The sequence below is a fragment of the Puma concolor genome, chromosome D3, assembly GCF_028749965.1.
Source record: "Puma concolor isolate L17-30 chromosome D3, mPumCon1.1.hap2, whole genome shotgun sequence".
Taxonomy (NCBI): domain Eukaryota; kingdom Metazoa; phylum Chordata; class Mammalia; order Carnivora; family Felidae; genus Puma; species Puma concolor.
In genome coordinates, this window is record NC_141678.1 from 68,682,128 (window position 1) to 68,698,111 (window position 15,984).

General features: G+C 45.8%; 1 long non-coding RNA gene across 1 annotated transcript; it reads right to left on the bottom strand.

Annotated features, from left to right (window-relative positions):
• Positions 1–12,939: 12,939 nt before the first annotated feature.
• LOC147575612 (uncharacterized) lies at positions 12,940–15,231 on the bottom strand. Its single transcript, XR_015242745.1, has 2 exons — positions 14,012–15,231; positions 12,940–13,347 (listed from the first exon to the last, which is right to left on the bottom strand). It is a non-coding gene; the product is annotated as an uncharacterized LOC147575612 (long non-coding RNA).
• Positions 15,232–15,984: the final 753 nt, after the last annotated feature.

The window sequence follows — 15,984 nt, forward strand, 5'->3', positions numbered from 1 at the left end:
GGCGGAAGACACGCCGCCTGGAGCAGAAGGTAGGTGAGGTCCCTGGGGACTGGCAAGGATTCCGGCACTGCTGGGAATGCAGGCCGCGAATGGGAGGAGTCTCCAGCTCCCAAGGTGATTCCAGGCCCGCCCCCCGCCCCGGGACAGCTGCCATCCAGGACGTGGTGGGAGGTGGGAGGAGAGCGGGCAATTGCTGGGAGCCCGAGAAATGGGACCTTCCCCCCAGCTGAGGGTCGGGAAGGCCTTTGCGAGGAGTTGGCGCGTCCTAAGAGCTGGCACTGAGCAGAGGCTCGGTCCTCGGGCTGGATGGGCGGTCTTGACCCAGCCCCTCCTTGAAAATTACAAGCAAGTAATTTTGAACTTTTCACTCGTGCATTTTCTCATCTGTAAAATGGGGGGGGGGGGGGACACAGCGGGCCACGAAATGGCTATGACAGTGGAATGTGATGGCGCACACAGCGCGGAGCAAAGTCAGCCGCCATTAGTTCTCTATGAATCGGACAGGTGGCCGGAGCCGTGCAGGTGGCGGGGAAGGCGACGCACCTTACTACTGCGCAGACCAACTTTGCCCACCGGTTAGGTCTGAGGAGCTCAAAATCTCCTTTTAAATAACCAAGTAAGTTTCTATTTAAAGTATGCTTTTATTTTTTTTTAATATCTATTTATTTATTTTGAAAGAGACAGCAGGAGCGGGGGAGGAGCAGAGGGAGGGAGAGAGAGAGGGAGAGAGAATCCCAAGCGGGTTCCTTGCTGTCAGCACAGAGCCCCATATGGGGCTCGACCTCACAAACCCCTGAGATCATGACCTGAGTCAAAATCAAGAGTCCCATGTTTAACCTACGGAGCCACCCAGGAGCCCCTAAAGTACCCTTTAGAAAAATGTTTTGTAAAATGAAAATCCCTTTTTAATAAGTGAAAAATCTGTCTCCCCATCCCTGCTTCCCAGTCTGTGGTGAAGTTATTTCACCGTGTACTAAGCCTGTAGGAAGAGATCAGGTAGTTTCTGCCCTCGAGGAGTTTGCAAGTAACAAGGGGAAGTGCCCAGTCCTGCGCGGGAGGGAGGAGGAGGTCAGGAAGTTCAGCCCCTCCCTCAAATACCTCCAGGGCACTGCCGAGGATGGCTTCCTCCCCCAACCACAGACCCCATGGTGTTAGGCAGACCCGCTTCTGCTATGATCAAGGGCAAATGAGCCACTACTAAGATGGGCAAGGTACCCCCAGCTGGGAATGAGCCTAAGAGGTCTCCAAGAAATTCCAAGACCCCAGAGCAGAACTGCCCTAACCAGCGGAATTTAAAATTAACAGCCCAGCTGCAAAGGGACTATTAGTTCTGGGCTCCCAGGGAAATGGCCTGTGTAGAGCTGACCTTGTCTGACTCTCACCCCTCTTGCTGTGGACCAGAACCACAGAAAACATTAACCCTCAGTCCACCAAACTCCTGTTCTTCAGCAGAAGGCATTGAGCTCCTTGTGTGGGGTCAGTAGTAGGGGGTGCAGTATGTCCCAGCAATCATTGATGGAGCTAAGCCCACTATGTGAGGTGGCTCATCGTGCTATGGGACAGATTCTTGCGTTATCCCCACTTGACAGATGAGGAAACCGGCTTAGCGAGGTTTAGTAACCTATCCAGTGATCACACAGCTAAAATGAAGCAAGCAGGCGATGTTTGTCAGAGCTGGGCACCAAAACCTGGGGTTTTTTAAATAGTTATTTTGAAAGAGAGAGAGAGAGACAGAGACAGAAACAGAGACAGAGCTCGAGGTGGGGAGGGGCAGAGAGAGAGGGAGACCCAGAATCCGAAGCAGGCTCCAGGCTCTGAGCTGTCAGCCCAGAGCCCGACACGGGGCTCGAACTCACAAACTGTGAGATCATGACCTGAGCTGAAGTTGGTTGGTTAACCGATTGAGCCACCCAGGTACCCCCAAAACCCGTGTTTTTAACCACTGCCTCTGCCGATGCCCAACCCAGTGCCGTGTTTTAAGAAGCCCTCGTGGGGCTCGGACACATCTCTTTACAACTTCTAGGTCAGAATAGGAGAACGGTAGATTGTATACGAGAGGGCTGGAAACTCAGCCTGAGAGGTGTATCTAATCAGGAAATACGTTTTGTTGGGCCCAAAAGGATTGTTTTTAAAATTTAAAAAAAAATTAATTTAAATATCAGCACGCCATGTATTCGATGCCTTCCGTCTGATTCTTATGCTATTTCATTATCTGCCTGACCCCAGCAAGCACTGGGTCTGTGACCCCTGGTAAAGCCCATCTCACCATGGGCCAGAGTAAGAAGAGCTTTACCAGAGCTCGGCTATGACTTCACGCTGGTGCCTTAGGACCTTTCTTTTCTGAAGGCGTTTCACCGTCTTACCCTCAGAAGGTACTTTGGGACCGTCTCACCTGCCGTGAGAATTAGGACCAAGGAGCCCGCTGAACTTGTATGACTCTCATTCTTCCCCTGCTCCACCAACTTTGTCTCTCCGCCTACCCACCCTACAAAGGACTCTACAGTCCTAGACAGGCCAGCCTGTGTCCCCAGGGCCAGAACCCCACTGAGCGTGGGCAGCTCCAAGGGGAGCCAGGCTGTCAGCACTAATCCCACACAGTCCTCACCGGACGCTGTAGGCCACAGGCCTGGCATTGACTGAGGCCTCTGGGCGCAAGGCTGGGTCACTGCCACTTGGCCCTAGGAGTGCTAACCCAAGGCAGCTCCCATCCCAGATCTGCCTTAAGACAGTGCCAGTTGTAGCAGAGGTGAGGCCTCCAGGTCCAAGAGAAGGGGTGGCGGGTCCCCTGGGTGTCCTAAGGGCTATGGGCACCTCTTTGTTTACATGTTGCTGGACTAAATCTTCAGCAGCCTTGTTTCTGGACACCAGGAAACAACTTTCTGATGGGAAAACCACTGGGGAGAAAAAGGGTGTGTGTGTGTGTGTGTGTGTGTGTGTGTGTGTGTGTGTGTGTGTGTGTGGGGTCGGGTGTAGAAGGAAGGGAAGAGGGAGGGAAGAAGAAAGGAAGAAAACAAAACAAGAGAAAACAGCCCAATTCAAAAGGCATGTGGTTTTCTTCTTGTGGTTAGATGCAAGGGCTTGGTGGTTTAAGAAAAGCTCTGAGCCCAGATTGTGGGACAGTTAAACGCTGGGTGGGGCTGGGGCAAGTCCTGAGAACAAAGAGTCTATTGAGGTCGCCCTGCCCGGGGAGGGTTGGGGGCAGAGGCAGGAAGTGGGAGGGGGCCACCTCCACTCACCTTCGGGAACCACCCCTGGGCACAGACTTCTGGTCTACCCAAAAAGCCACCGGGCAGGACTCACACAGGAGCGCTTCTCATTCTGAGAAGGGCAACTGCCAGATGCAATGCTGTACCGGGGAAGTTTCCGAAAGAATTTCACCCCATATGAGCTCCAGCCTTGGGTTTCAGAAAATGAAGTTCTCCGTAGAGAAAGCCCTGGGTTGGGGATACGGGTTTTAATTCTGGTACAGTCACTAACTGACTCAGGGCTTGGACCAGGTCACTTACAGCTCCAACATTACAAGATTCTAGACCCTTTTCTTCTTACTTCTGGGGCTTAGCAACATCAAGTTCATATGGCATGTATTCACCTAGCTCTCCTAAGGGTTCTCTATTCACTCACTTAATCCCTGCAAGTCCATGAAGTGGGTCCCATGACTACTACCCTTTAACAGATGAGGAAACTGAGGTGGAGGGATTGGGTGACTCCCCAAGGCACAGACCCTGTAGCCCATCTCTCTCCTCCAGCTACCAACCTCCTATCCCCAGTATGCACACACACACATGCAGCAAACAATATTTACAGGGCGCCTGGGTGGCTCAGTCAGTTAAGCTGTCAGCACTGAGTCCAATGTGGGGCTCGATCTCATGAACTGAGATGATGACCTGAGCTGAAATCAAGAGTCAGATGCTTAACGGACTGAGCCACCCAGGCACCCCTGGAAACTTCTTTGAAATGTCTATGTAAGGATAATCCCAGAGCTAGCATCAGCTCAACCAGGGTAGGGTCTACCCCCTACCGCTCCCTCATGCCTTCCCCCTTCACAGAGCCCGTTAAAACCAACAGGGTCCTCAGAGGGGATCTAAGACCCCACACAGCAGCACAGTTGGTGGAAAGAACTTTGGAGTCCCAAAGGCCAGTGATTTGGAGCCCATCACTTACACTTTCTGAAATACCTGGGGAGTCCAAGCACGATGCTTGAGCCTTTTTTGCTTTGTGTTGTTTTTTTTACAGTTGCTGAGGATCACTGAAGATGTGAAAATTCCAGATCATTTCTTTTCTTCTTGAATATTTTTTAGAGCATGGGGCGCCTGGGTGGTTTGGTCAGTTAAGCATCAGTTGTGGGAGACTGTTGTGCTGTCCCCACACGTGCATTGCCTCCCCCAGAAGCAACATCCCCCACCACGGGGGAACACTTGTCACAACTTTTGAACCTACACTGACATGTCACTATCGGCCAACGTCCCTAGTTTCCATTAGGGCTCACTCTCGGTGCTGTACATTCTATGGGTTTTGATAAATGTATGTGGGTTTTGACAAATGTATAATGGCATGTATCATCATTATGGTGTCACACACAATAGATTTACTGCTCTGAAAATCCCTCATGCTCCAGCTCTCCCATCACCCTCGCCCCCCACCCCCTGGCAACTGATCTTTTTACTGTTTCCATCATCTGAGTTTCTTCAAAATGTCCAGCGATTAGACTCATACAGTATGTGGCCATTTCAGACTGGCCTCTTTCACTTAGTAATATGCGTTTAAGGTTCCTTCATGTCTTTTCATGGCTTGTCAGCTCATATCTTTTTAGTGCTGAGTAATATTCCATTGTCTGGATGTACCACAGTTTATTTATCCATCCGCCTACTGAAGAACATTTTGGTTTCTTCCAAGTTTCGGCAATGATACCTGCCTAAATGGCCATAGTATTTGCATTCCCACCAGGAAACAATGAGAGCGTTCCTTTGCTCCATATCCTGAACAACATTTAGTGTTGTCAGTGTTCTGGATTTTGGCCATTCTAACAGGTGTGTAGGGATATCTCGCTGTGGTTTTAATTTGAATTTCCCCAATGGCTTATGATGTGGAACATCTTTTCATATGCTTATTTGCCATCAGTATATCTTGTTTGGTGAAGTGTCTGTTCATGTCTTTTGTCTATTTCTTAGACAAAATTGGGCTTGGATTAATTAATTTGGGTTTCTTATTACTGCCTTTAAATTGCTTGATATATTTGGACCCTTTGTCCGATATGCCTTTGCCAAGTATTTTCTCCCAGTCTGTGACTTGTCTTCTCATTCTTTTGACAGTATCTTACACAGAGCTGAAGTAATCAACCGTAATGAAGTCCAGTTTATCAGTTGTTTCTTTCGTGGGTTGTGAAACATACCTGGGATAAGTCCCAGTTGGTCATGGTGTATATTTGTTTTTATAACTTGTTGGATTTCTGTAATATTTTTGAGAATTTTTGCATCTATGTTCATGAGAGATATTGGTCTATAGTTGTTGTTTGTTAGTTTGTTTCTTGTAACATCTTTGTCTGCTTTTGGTATTAAGATAATGTTGACCTCATAGAGTGAGTTAGGGAGTGTTCCTTTGCTTCTTTCTTCTGGAAGAGATTATAGAATGTTGGTATAATTCCTTCCTTGGGTTCGTGAAGAATTCACCAGTGAGTCCATCTGGGCCTTGTGCATTCTTTTTTGGAAGCTTACTTATTAATGACTCAATTTTTTATCAATTAATTTTTGATTCTAATATATTGTCTTTTTCTTCTTGCATGTTTTAGAAGATTGTGTCTTTCAAGGAATTAGTCCATTTCATCTAGGTTATCAAATCTGTGAGCATGGAATTATTCATAGTATTCTTTAGTATCTTTTTAATCCCCATGAGATCTGTAGTGATGTCCCCTCTTTTATTTTTGGTTTTAGTTTTTGTGTCTGTGTCTTCTATTTTTATCTTAGTTAGTCTAGCTAGCAGTTTATTGGTTTTATTGATCTTTTCAGAGAAACAGGCTAGTCTTGTCTTCATTGATTTTCTCTATTGATACCCCATTTTCAATTTCATTGATGTCTGTTCTAATTCTTTTTACTTCTTTTCTTCTCATTTCCTCTCTCTTCTATTTCTTCTTTTCTCCTTTGGATTTAATTTGCTCTTCTTTTTCTAGTTTCCTAAGTTAGAAGCTTAGGTTGTTCATTTTAGATCTTTCTTCAATACTCTAAATACTCTAGTATATTATTCATTACTACAAATTTCCCAATAAACGTTGCTTTCACTCTATCCCACAAAATGTGTAAGTTGTCTTTGCATTTTTTAGTTCAACATATTTTTTAAATTTCTCTTGAGATTTCTTCTTTGACCCATCTGTTGTTTAATCTCCATTGTTTTGGAACTTTCCAGCTACCTTTCTGTTACTGATTTCTAGTTTAATCCCATCGTGGTCTGAGAGCAGATATATGAGTTCTTTTTTTTTTTTTTTTTAACTTTATTTATTTATTTAAAGTCAGCTCTACGCACAACATGGGGCTTGAACCCACGACCCCGATATCACATTCGGTTGGTTCAATTGGTTCACGTGCTCCACCAACTGAACCAACCAGGTGCTCCCAGTCATATGATTTCTACTATTTTAAGTGTGTGAAGTTCTGTTTTCTGGCCCCGAATGGGATCTATCTTGGGGACTGTTTATGTGAGCTTGAGAGTATGTGTATTCTGCTGCTGTTGGATGAAATAGTCAATATATGTCAATTACACCTGGCTGGTTGGTGGTGCTATTGATTTCGACTATGTCCTTACTGATTTTCTGCCTACTGGCTATGTCCATCTCTGATAGAGAGGTGTTGAAGTCTCCAGTAATAATAGTGGATTCATCTTTTTTTGGCATTTATCCTGCTAGTGTTTTCTGAGCTTCCTGGATTTCTCCTTGCAGCTCTATCAGTTTTTCCTCATGTATTTTGACACTATTGTTAGGCTCATACACATTATAGGGTATTATACCTTCTTGGGAAACTGAGTTATCATTATGAAATGCCAATGTTAGTATGGTGTCTCTTTCTCCATCCCTTTACTATGATGCATATTTATATTTGAAGTGGGTTTCATGTAGATGACATATAGTTGAGTCTTGTTTTTTAACCCACTCTGATAATCTCTGTCTTTTCACCGGTGCATTAAAACCACTGATGTTTAAAGTGATTCTTTATATAGTTAGATTAGGGGCACTTGGGTGGCTGAGTCGGTTGAGCGTCCGATTTCGGCTCAGGTCATGATCTCACAGCTAGTGAGTTCAAGCCCCGTGTCAGGCTCTGTGCTGACAGCTCGGAGCCTGGAGCCTGCCTCGGATTCCGTGTCTCCCTCTCTCTCTGCCCCTCACCCACTCCATTCTGTCTCTGTCTTTCTCAAAAATAAATAAACATTATATAGTCTGATTAATGTCTATTGTATTTTCTTTTTACTGTTTTCTTTTGGTTGTCTTTTGTTCCTATTTTTTCTTCCTCCCTTTTTCTGCCTTTGTGGTTTTAACTGAATAGTTTATATGATTCCATTATCTCTCCTTCATTAATATACAGGCTGTACTTCATTTTTTAACTTGTTTAAGTGGTTGCCCTAAAGTATGCAGTATGCATTTACAACCAAAGTCCATTTTTAAATAACATTAAACTGCTTCACAGGCAGCGCAAGTACCTTATAATAATATATATATTAATATGTAATATATAATATATATTCAAATGCATTGCTATTATTATTTTGAATAGCTGTTAGCTGAGCCTCGTAGAGTAATTAAGAATAAGAAAAATAAAAATGCTTACTTCACCTGCACTTATCCCTCCTCCTGTGCTTTTCCTTTCTTAATGTAGATCTGAGTTTCTGACCTATGATTTCTCTTCTTTCTGCAGAACTTCTTTTAACACTTCTTGCAAGGCAGGTCCACTAGCAACAGGTTCCCTCCTTTTTTGATTTCGTCCAAAGTCTTTATTTCCTCTTCACTTTTGAAGGCTAATTGTGCAGGGTACAGAATTCTAGACAGGTAGCTTTTTGTCTCCCAACACATTAAATATGTGATTCCACTCTCTTCTTACTTGCATGGTCTCTGAGGAGAAGTTGAATTAATTTTTATCTTTGCTCCCCATAGGTAGGGTGTTTCCCCCCACGCCCACACTGACTTCTTTCTTTCAGGATTGTTTCTCTGTTTTTGATTTTCAACGGTCTGAATATTATATTCAGACCTGGGTGTACGTTTGGTTTGTTTTGGTTTGGGCATGTTTACTGCTGGGGTTCTCTGAGCTTTCCGGGTGTGTAATTTGGGGTCCCAACATGGACTTGGGGAAATCCTCTGTCATTATTGCTTTAAGTATTCCTTTCGTCCCTTCTCTTTCTTCTCTTTCTGGTAAATCCTATTGTATTGTATGTTACACCTTTTATGGTTGTCACACAGCTCTTGGATATCCTGTTTTATTTCTTCAGTGTTTGTTCTGCTTGCTTTGCTGTTTTGGAAGTTGCTATTGACATAGCCTCAAGCTCATAGGTTCTTTCCTCCGCCATGGCTGGTCTACTAATCAGCCCATTAAAGGCATTCTTCATTTCAGTTACAGGATTTTTCATCTCTAGCATTTATCGCTTATTCTTTCTTAGAATTTCCATTTTTCTGCTTACACTGACCAGACCTAACTATGGCAAGGATATTGGAATTATCAGACCAGAAATTTAAAGCAACCATGATTAATATGCTAAGGGCTCTAACAGATGAAGTACACAGATGTAGAGCATCTCGTGCTTCTGTAGGGCCCTCTCCCACATCCTCCAAGTCAGACTGCACCCTGTTCTCCACCCTCCATCCTCAATCACAAAGCCAGACCAATACCATGAAGCACAGCAGGGCTGCTCGGGTATTCATCATCCCAAACTTCTGCAGCTTTAAGGCAGAACATAACTTCCATAAAAGAGGAAAGGCTGTCCTTCTAGAATTAAATATATCTCCCTCACTTAAGGTTTCTACTCCCAATCTCCTTCTGTCAACACCTTCCATTCTAATGCCTCCCGAGTAGCTATCGTGAGCCTACCCTGACTTTCAGACTTCAAATTAGCAGATTAAAGTTTATTGAATGCCCATGCCCATAAGCAAGGAGCCTTTGGAAGATACCCAGCACGTCTGTGTTGTTTGTATGCTGGAAGAGATAGAGCACATGAGTTTGTAACTCTGTTTTCATTCCATCTCAATAATAAAAATGTCAAGCATTTTCCACAATTCTGCCACTACTTAAGACACAACCATGTGGAGCAATGTGGTCTCTACCTCCAAGGAACTCACAAACGAACAGAGACTTAGTAGCTGATACAAAGTCCCACAAGTTAAGGCTCACGTAACCCTCTGGGTTTCTACTAACAGTCATCCCTCTAGGAGGCACCAAAAATAAATAAATATTATTTCGGTAGATGGAAGGGTGGATAGATACATAAATACAGGGGCGCCTGGGTGGCTCAGTCAGGGGAGCGTCTGACTCTTGATTTCGGCTCAGGTGATGATCCCAGGGTTGTGGGATCAAGCCCCACATCGGGCCTTGCGCTGAGCGTGGAGTGCGCCTAAGGTTCTCTCTCTCTTTGCCCCTCTCCCTTGCTTACAGTTGCGTGCTTTCACTGTCACTCTCTAAAAATAAAAAAATTAATAAAATAAAAAATGTTTAAAGATACATAGTTTTGTATGTATACGTACATACATAGCTGAACATATGGATGAATGTTCCTGTCTCTATTAAACCCATGAGGACCCCACATTTACCAAGGAGGCATGTAGAAGTGGCCTCAAAAATTGAATCCAGAAAGTAACTGAAAACGATCAGCATGGTAGAAATAGGCCATTACTAACCATTGCCTAATGATGGCACTGCAGCGTTAGAATTACATAAGGCGCTTTCAAAGTTACAGGGATGACCCTCAGACTCCATCCCTGGAGATTCTGATTCAGTGAGGAGATAAACCTAGGTATCTGTATTTTTTTAAGTTTCTGGGATTTTTTTGATTCACAGCTGAGTTCGAGAACCATGGGGACAGATCCCCAGATCTAGCAGGTAAGAGTCAGGCAGCCATAGATCCAGGCAAAGAGTCAACACAGGGAAGACAGAAAACCCGTTGAGAAGACACAGCTAAGGCAGAAAACAGGGCTCTTTGCGTACCTTCAATTATAGGGGCAGTTGGCTTCAAGTCTGCAATAGACCTCAGTTTTCCAGCAGTTGTTAACAGAGTTGTATATCACTCTTATTAAAGTAACATGGCTCTGAGAATATTTAAGGCTAACATCACACAGTTCTCCCATGGTTGTCAATCAGATCTCGCGGTGTAACTCCCTCTGTGAAGAAATGAAGCTATGGAAGAGAGAGAAAGCACCTCAATATTTGCACGGTGAAAAGTATTATTTTTCTACTGTGGAAATGTGAGCTTGTCACTACAATGATTATCTTTTCCATTAAACCCTAAAAGGTTGGCACTGTTGAGCAAAATCAGCCTAATTCATCATTATCTTGTCACTGGCATGTCCCGAGGTCATCAAACATTGGTGAAAGCTTCCCTCTGGTTTTTCTTCACTGGCGTTTTTCACTGTCCTAGCTCCATAAAACCCAGTCCACAAGAGCCAGCCAGGAACCGTCTCCTGAGAAACATGCATGCCCTTCAATTTCACCTGAGAACATCCAACATCTAGAAGCCACTGGCTTTATCTTCAGGGAGCCAAAATTCAGTCTAGCCAAGGTAAACAACAAATTAGATTTTTGAGTTCAAGACACAACAGGGGGCAATGTGAACCTTTAAGAAACCCTATTAGGCTGAAACTGAACTCTTCCCCCTGCTGATTAGAACATGATCGTTCCCATCGACAAAGGAACTCATGCCTTACAAAAGAGTTATCCGCCAGGCTCCTGGAAACGTGGAGCTTTTCCTTACTTCCTGGGAGCAGGGCTGTTGCACGAAATTAGGCACACCTGGATACCTTCGTGGACCATGTTCGTACGCTAAAGTCTTCTACTGTGTAGAGCCCTTGAAAGTCACAAAATTGCATCTGGCTAAATAGTCTCCAAGGTAAGAATTATTGAGTGACGTGAACCTAATTTGTCCCTGTTTTCCCGAGGCATAGTGCATGTGACACAGACCTTGTGCCTCTTTGGATTACTGTTCCTGGCTTCCTTCCCCCAGGTTCTGCTTGTCTCCTGAACCATGTTGCTGCCACTGCTTTTTTTTTTTTTAATTTTTTTTTTCAATGTTTATTTATTTTTGGGGGGACAGAGAGAGACAGAGCATGAACGGGGGAGGGTCAGAGAGAGAGGGAGACACAGAATCGGAAACAGGCTCCAGGCTCCGAGCCATCAGCCCAGAGCCTGACGCGGGGCTCGAACTCACGGACCGCGAGATCGTGACCTGGCTGAAGTCGGACGCTTAACCGACTACGCCACCCAGGCGCCCCAGCTGCCACTGCTTTTAACAACCTCCCCAAGGTGGCAAGAACCCAAGAGAGTCCCCAGGCTGCATGGCCAGCATGGACCGTGTATCATACTGAGGTACGGAGGCATTTCTAGATTTGGGTAACGTGCTACACCCAGACCATGGCATCTGGCTCCCTGAGCAGCTGCCATGGAGGCAAATAACTCAGGGGGCTGAGCATCCATTAGGAAATGGAAGGTGGAAGGGAGCCGCCTGACAAATGTCTCGTCTCCCTTCTGTGGACTACCCTGAGGACTAGTTCCTCTTTGAAATCCTTTTGGAGACAACCCAACGGGCAGCATTAATGTGCATGCCAACTGAGTTGTACGTCTTTTTTGTGGCTTGTTGTGAAGCAACAGCCAGGACGGTCACATATTGCAGAGTTTCATACGCTCCTTGGCTCACTTTCCATTTTCTTCACCCTCATCTCACTGGTCTCACACTTTGCAAATGTCACATCAGCAATTTTAGCCCTCGGTGAAAGCTCTGCTTTCTACAAGATGCAGGTGAAACAATTGTCCGAGAGTAGTTCTAGGAAGCAATTTTCAAGATGGAATTAGGGGGTGGATGGGGCGCCTGTCTAAAGGTAAATGGTACTCCACCACTAGAGGTACACGGAATGGGAATAATCCATTGGCATTTGGTAGACTCATGAACTCTTCAACTTTCATTGCAGTTAGTAGGGATAGAACGCAGATGGAAGGAGGTCAAGGCATTGGGAGCACAGGGGGTCATGGCACTCAATCATCATAGGAACAACAATAATTACAAGGATTGTGGGTTAGGGTGGGTACTAACGGCATCATTAAAGATACTTACATAAATAACAGCTCAGGGAAGTCAATTTAAGGCATGATTTAAAATCCAGATACCCTCTATGGTAGTATTAAAGGAAATCTTTATTTCCTGCAGCCTCGGGAAGGACTCTGCTAAAAACCAGGGCAAGGCTCTGATTCTAGGGGGTCCAGAGCTGCCATGAAGTTGAAATGCAGAACCTCGGTGAATATTCTACGTCAAGTCAGAGCCCTGATAGGGAAGCGGAGGACTCTGAGATCTGGGATAGAGACATTTGGGTGAAGGAACCTGAGCATCTCGAAACTCTGAGTTCCCTTATGCCGTCCTTCCCAAAGAGGCAGCACCTTCCCCCTCGCCAGAGAAGACTAGCCTCTACTTGCCTGGAGGATGTGCAGTGCTCTCGCCTGAAGCAGCTTCTCCACAAGATGATGCTTGTCCTCCTGAAGACAAGCTTGTCCTCCACTAGCCGTCCTTGTCTCCAGGCTGACCACCAAAGTCAGGTCTCAGCGAGAGCAGATGGAGAAGCAGAAACCCTGTTTCAGGAAGGAATGGTCTAGATAGGTAAGAAATTACAAAGCCAGCGAGAACTTGGGAGCATAAATGGAAGCGAACGTTGGGGATGCTAGCCGAGGGTAGCAGCATACACAGCTGGACAGAGGGGAACTCACTGACACGGGATAATTCATTTATGATTCGCACTTTACTTTGTGTCAAGAAACACCTGTGTAACTTGTGGGGCTGGCTATTTGAAGCCTGGACTCCACAAGGGGACACAGTGACCAGAATGAGACGCCAGAATCACCTTGGCATCGTGTTAAAGAAGAGATCAGAAGACTTAGGGAAGTGGGAACATTAAACGTGGGTCTACCGTGTATGGTCCAAGAACCTATCACTCAGACGACATAGTCTTTTCTAAGTCAGTAAAAATCACACTGACGACGAAGAGATGAACATTTTGGAGAAGTTCAGTGGGGGCTTTCAGAGGCCCAACGAACATAATTGCTTGATAGGCAGGAAGTTGAAGTGATAGTCAGGGTTTCTTGATCCAGAGGGATCCATGGCAGTAAATTAATAGATTATTGTGTCCTGGGGGTGAGACAGATGGGCAACCATTAGAATGTTGTATTTATACACACAGAAAAATATCTAGATTTCCTAAGTAGCAGGCTGAAATTAACCACTGGGAGACAAATTGTGGCCTTCACCTCTTGACCAATTCACAGACACAGACCCCATGGTGAAGGGAATTCCGGGACCCTGAATCCTGACCAAAGTCAGCCTCACAGAGGACCCAGTGCATCTGCAAACCCACCCTGTGGTTATTTGCCCAGTTCCCAAGTATGTAGTTAGGACAGATCCACTTAGCATATGGTTAGCACTGAGACCCCCTCACAGTATTAGCCTGATGTGTGGAATAAGGGTCACTATGGTAGAAAGGGCCAGGTAGAAGCCCTGAAATTTCCCTAACTCCACAGCAGCCCCCAAGGTGAATGAGAAGCAATATGACATTTCTGGAGAAATCTCAGAGATTAACACCGTCATCAAAGATTTGAAAGATGAGGAAGGTGGTCCCCATTTAATTCTCATCTAATTCACCCTTGGTGGTGGACTATTGTAAGATTAACTCCATTTTCAGCCGCGGGCTGAATATGGATCTTTACTGGGGCAGATCAACACAGCGCCTGGCAATCTATCAGCAGGGAGAATCAAAGGAAGTTTATCTTTAATTAGCAGGAACAGCAATACATACTCACTGTCTCGCCTCGGGGCTATGTTAACTCTCTTGCTTTCTGTCATGATATAGCAGAACATCATGCTGATCCACTGTATTGGTGACACTATGGTAATTGGAACCGGTGAGCAGGAATTGGCAAGTATCCCAAACGCACTGAGACACCTGCATGGGAGAAAGTAGGAGATAAACTCCACAAAGAGGCAGAAGCACGCCACATTGGTGAGTTTTATAGCGTTGCACTTGTCTGGGATGTGTGGGGATATCCCCCGAAGGGAAAGAACAAGCTGCTGCACTCTGCATCTTATAGCACTAGGACAGAGGCAGAATGCCCGGGGGTGTCTCTGGATTTTGAAGGCAACGTAGTCTAAACTTCTGTTCCATTTCTCTGATGACTCAGAAAACCACCAGTTTTGAATGGGGAGCAAGTCCAAGTTGTGGTTCCAAGCTCTCTGTTGCCTGGGCCATGGGACCAACAGATCTAAAGATGCCTTGGGGTATCTGCGCTGGATAAAGATGTGCGGTCCTCAATAGAAGAGACATAGCACAGAGCCTACAGATTCTGGAACGAGGCCATGCATTACGGTAGAGATCTATACTGTTTGAGAAGCAGCTACTGGACCCTAACCGAGACTCGGTAGCCAACCACGAGACACCCCGTTACTATTCAGTCTGATTTCCCCTTGTGAACTGGGTTGTTATCTAATCTACAAAGACATAAGTTTGGACATACACGCCAGCAATCGATCATGCAATGGAAGTGGTATATTTGAGTGTAGGCTTTAGCACATTCCGAACGGTGAAGTGAATGATATAAACAGCCACCTGGGCTCTCATTTCACTTACCTCTGCCACACTGTTGACTCTCCCTCAATCCCTACTTACAGATACCTTGTAGGTACCCTCTTCCTTACTGAACTCAGTGTTGGTTCACAGAATAGGATTGCCCCTGTATTGTTGCCCAAATTAAGAGAAGCCCCTTAAAGGTGACAGTAAAATGTAGTTCTTCTAGTGGAGCAAGCTGGAACCAGTGCACTTGGTCGCCCACTTTATGTGGGCAGAATGGTGGCCCGAGGCATAGATGTACTACCTTCTTTGCGGTATTAGATGGCCTGGCTAGCTGCCAGGGGCCTGGAAGGAACAGAGTGGAAAATCAGAGACAAGGAAATCTGGGGATGGACCAGTGGACACGCGTACCCAAGCGCATGCGTGACCCTTTGGGTCTCACGTTAGTGCTTGAGGGCATGTACCCACGGGGCGTTGGGGGGGGTGTTAATCAGCAGGTACACAGGATGGCCCATCTCCAGCGTGTCACCCAACCTCTGTCCTCAGATATCTCAGTATTTGTTCAATGTGTCTGTGAACAGAGGGGTCAAAGTGCCAAGGATGTAGGTTACACAAGGGTCCAAAAACAGGGGCTCCCTTTCCCAAGGCTGACTTACTTGTGATTGCTGATTGCCCAGTGTGCCAACACAAAGGCCAACGCTGAATCCTTGAAGTGGCATCGTTTATTGTATAGACCAGCGGGCCCCATGGGGCAGGGCAGGTACAACAATTTGTGAAGAGTAAATGAGTGACTGAATGAATGAATGCGGGAACTAAATGTGTGAGTCAGAGAGTGAAAGACTCACATGAGTTCGGGAAGACCAGTACAGCCCCTCCGGTCTCCTTTCCCCTGTTCCTCAGTCCACGCCCTAGGGCAGACCCTTAAATGGACCATCCTCGGCCCTGTTCAGATACAACCTCATCTGGCAGGGCCTTTCTTCCAGGTGTAAGGCATCTCCCTGTCCGGGTAAAACACCCTGACGGATATTATTTCATTTCATCCTTACCGCAATCTCTCTTGAGAGGGAGATGTGACAGAAAGACAGTGCTCACAACGTCCGTTTTCTCTTCTTCTTGGGCACAGGACTAAACCACATTCCCCAGCCCCACCCCACCCCCCCCCCACCCCCCCCCCCCCCCCCCCCCGCCAGATAGATTAGGACCAA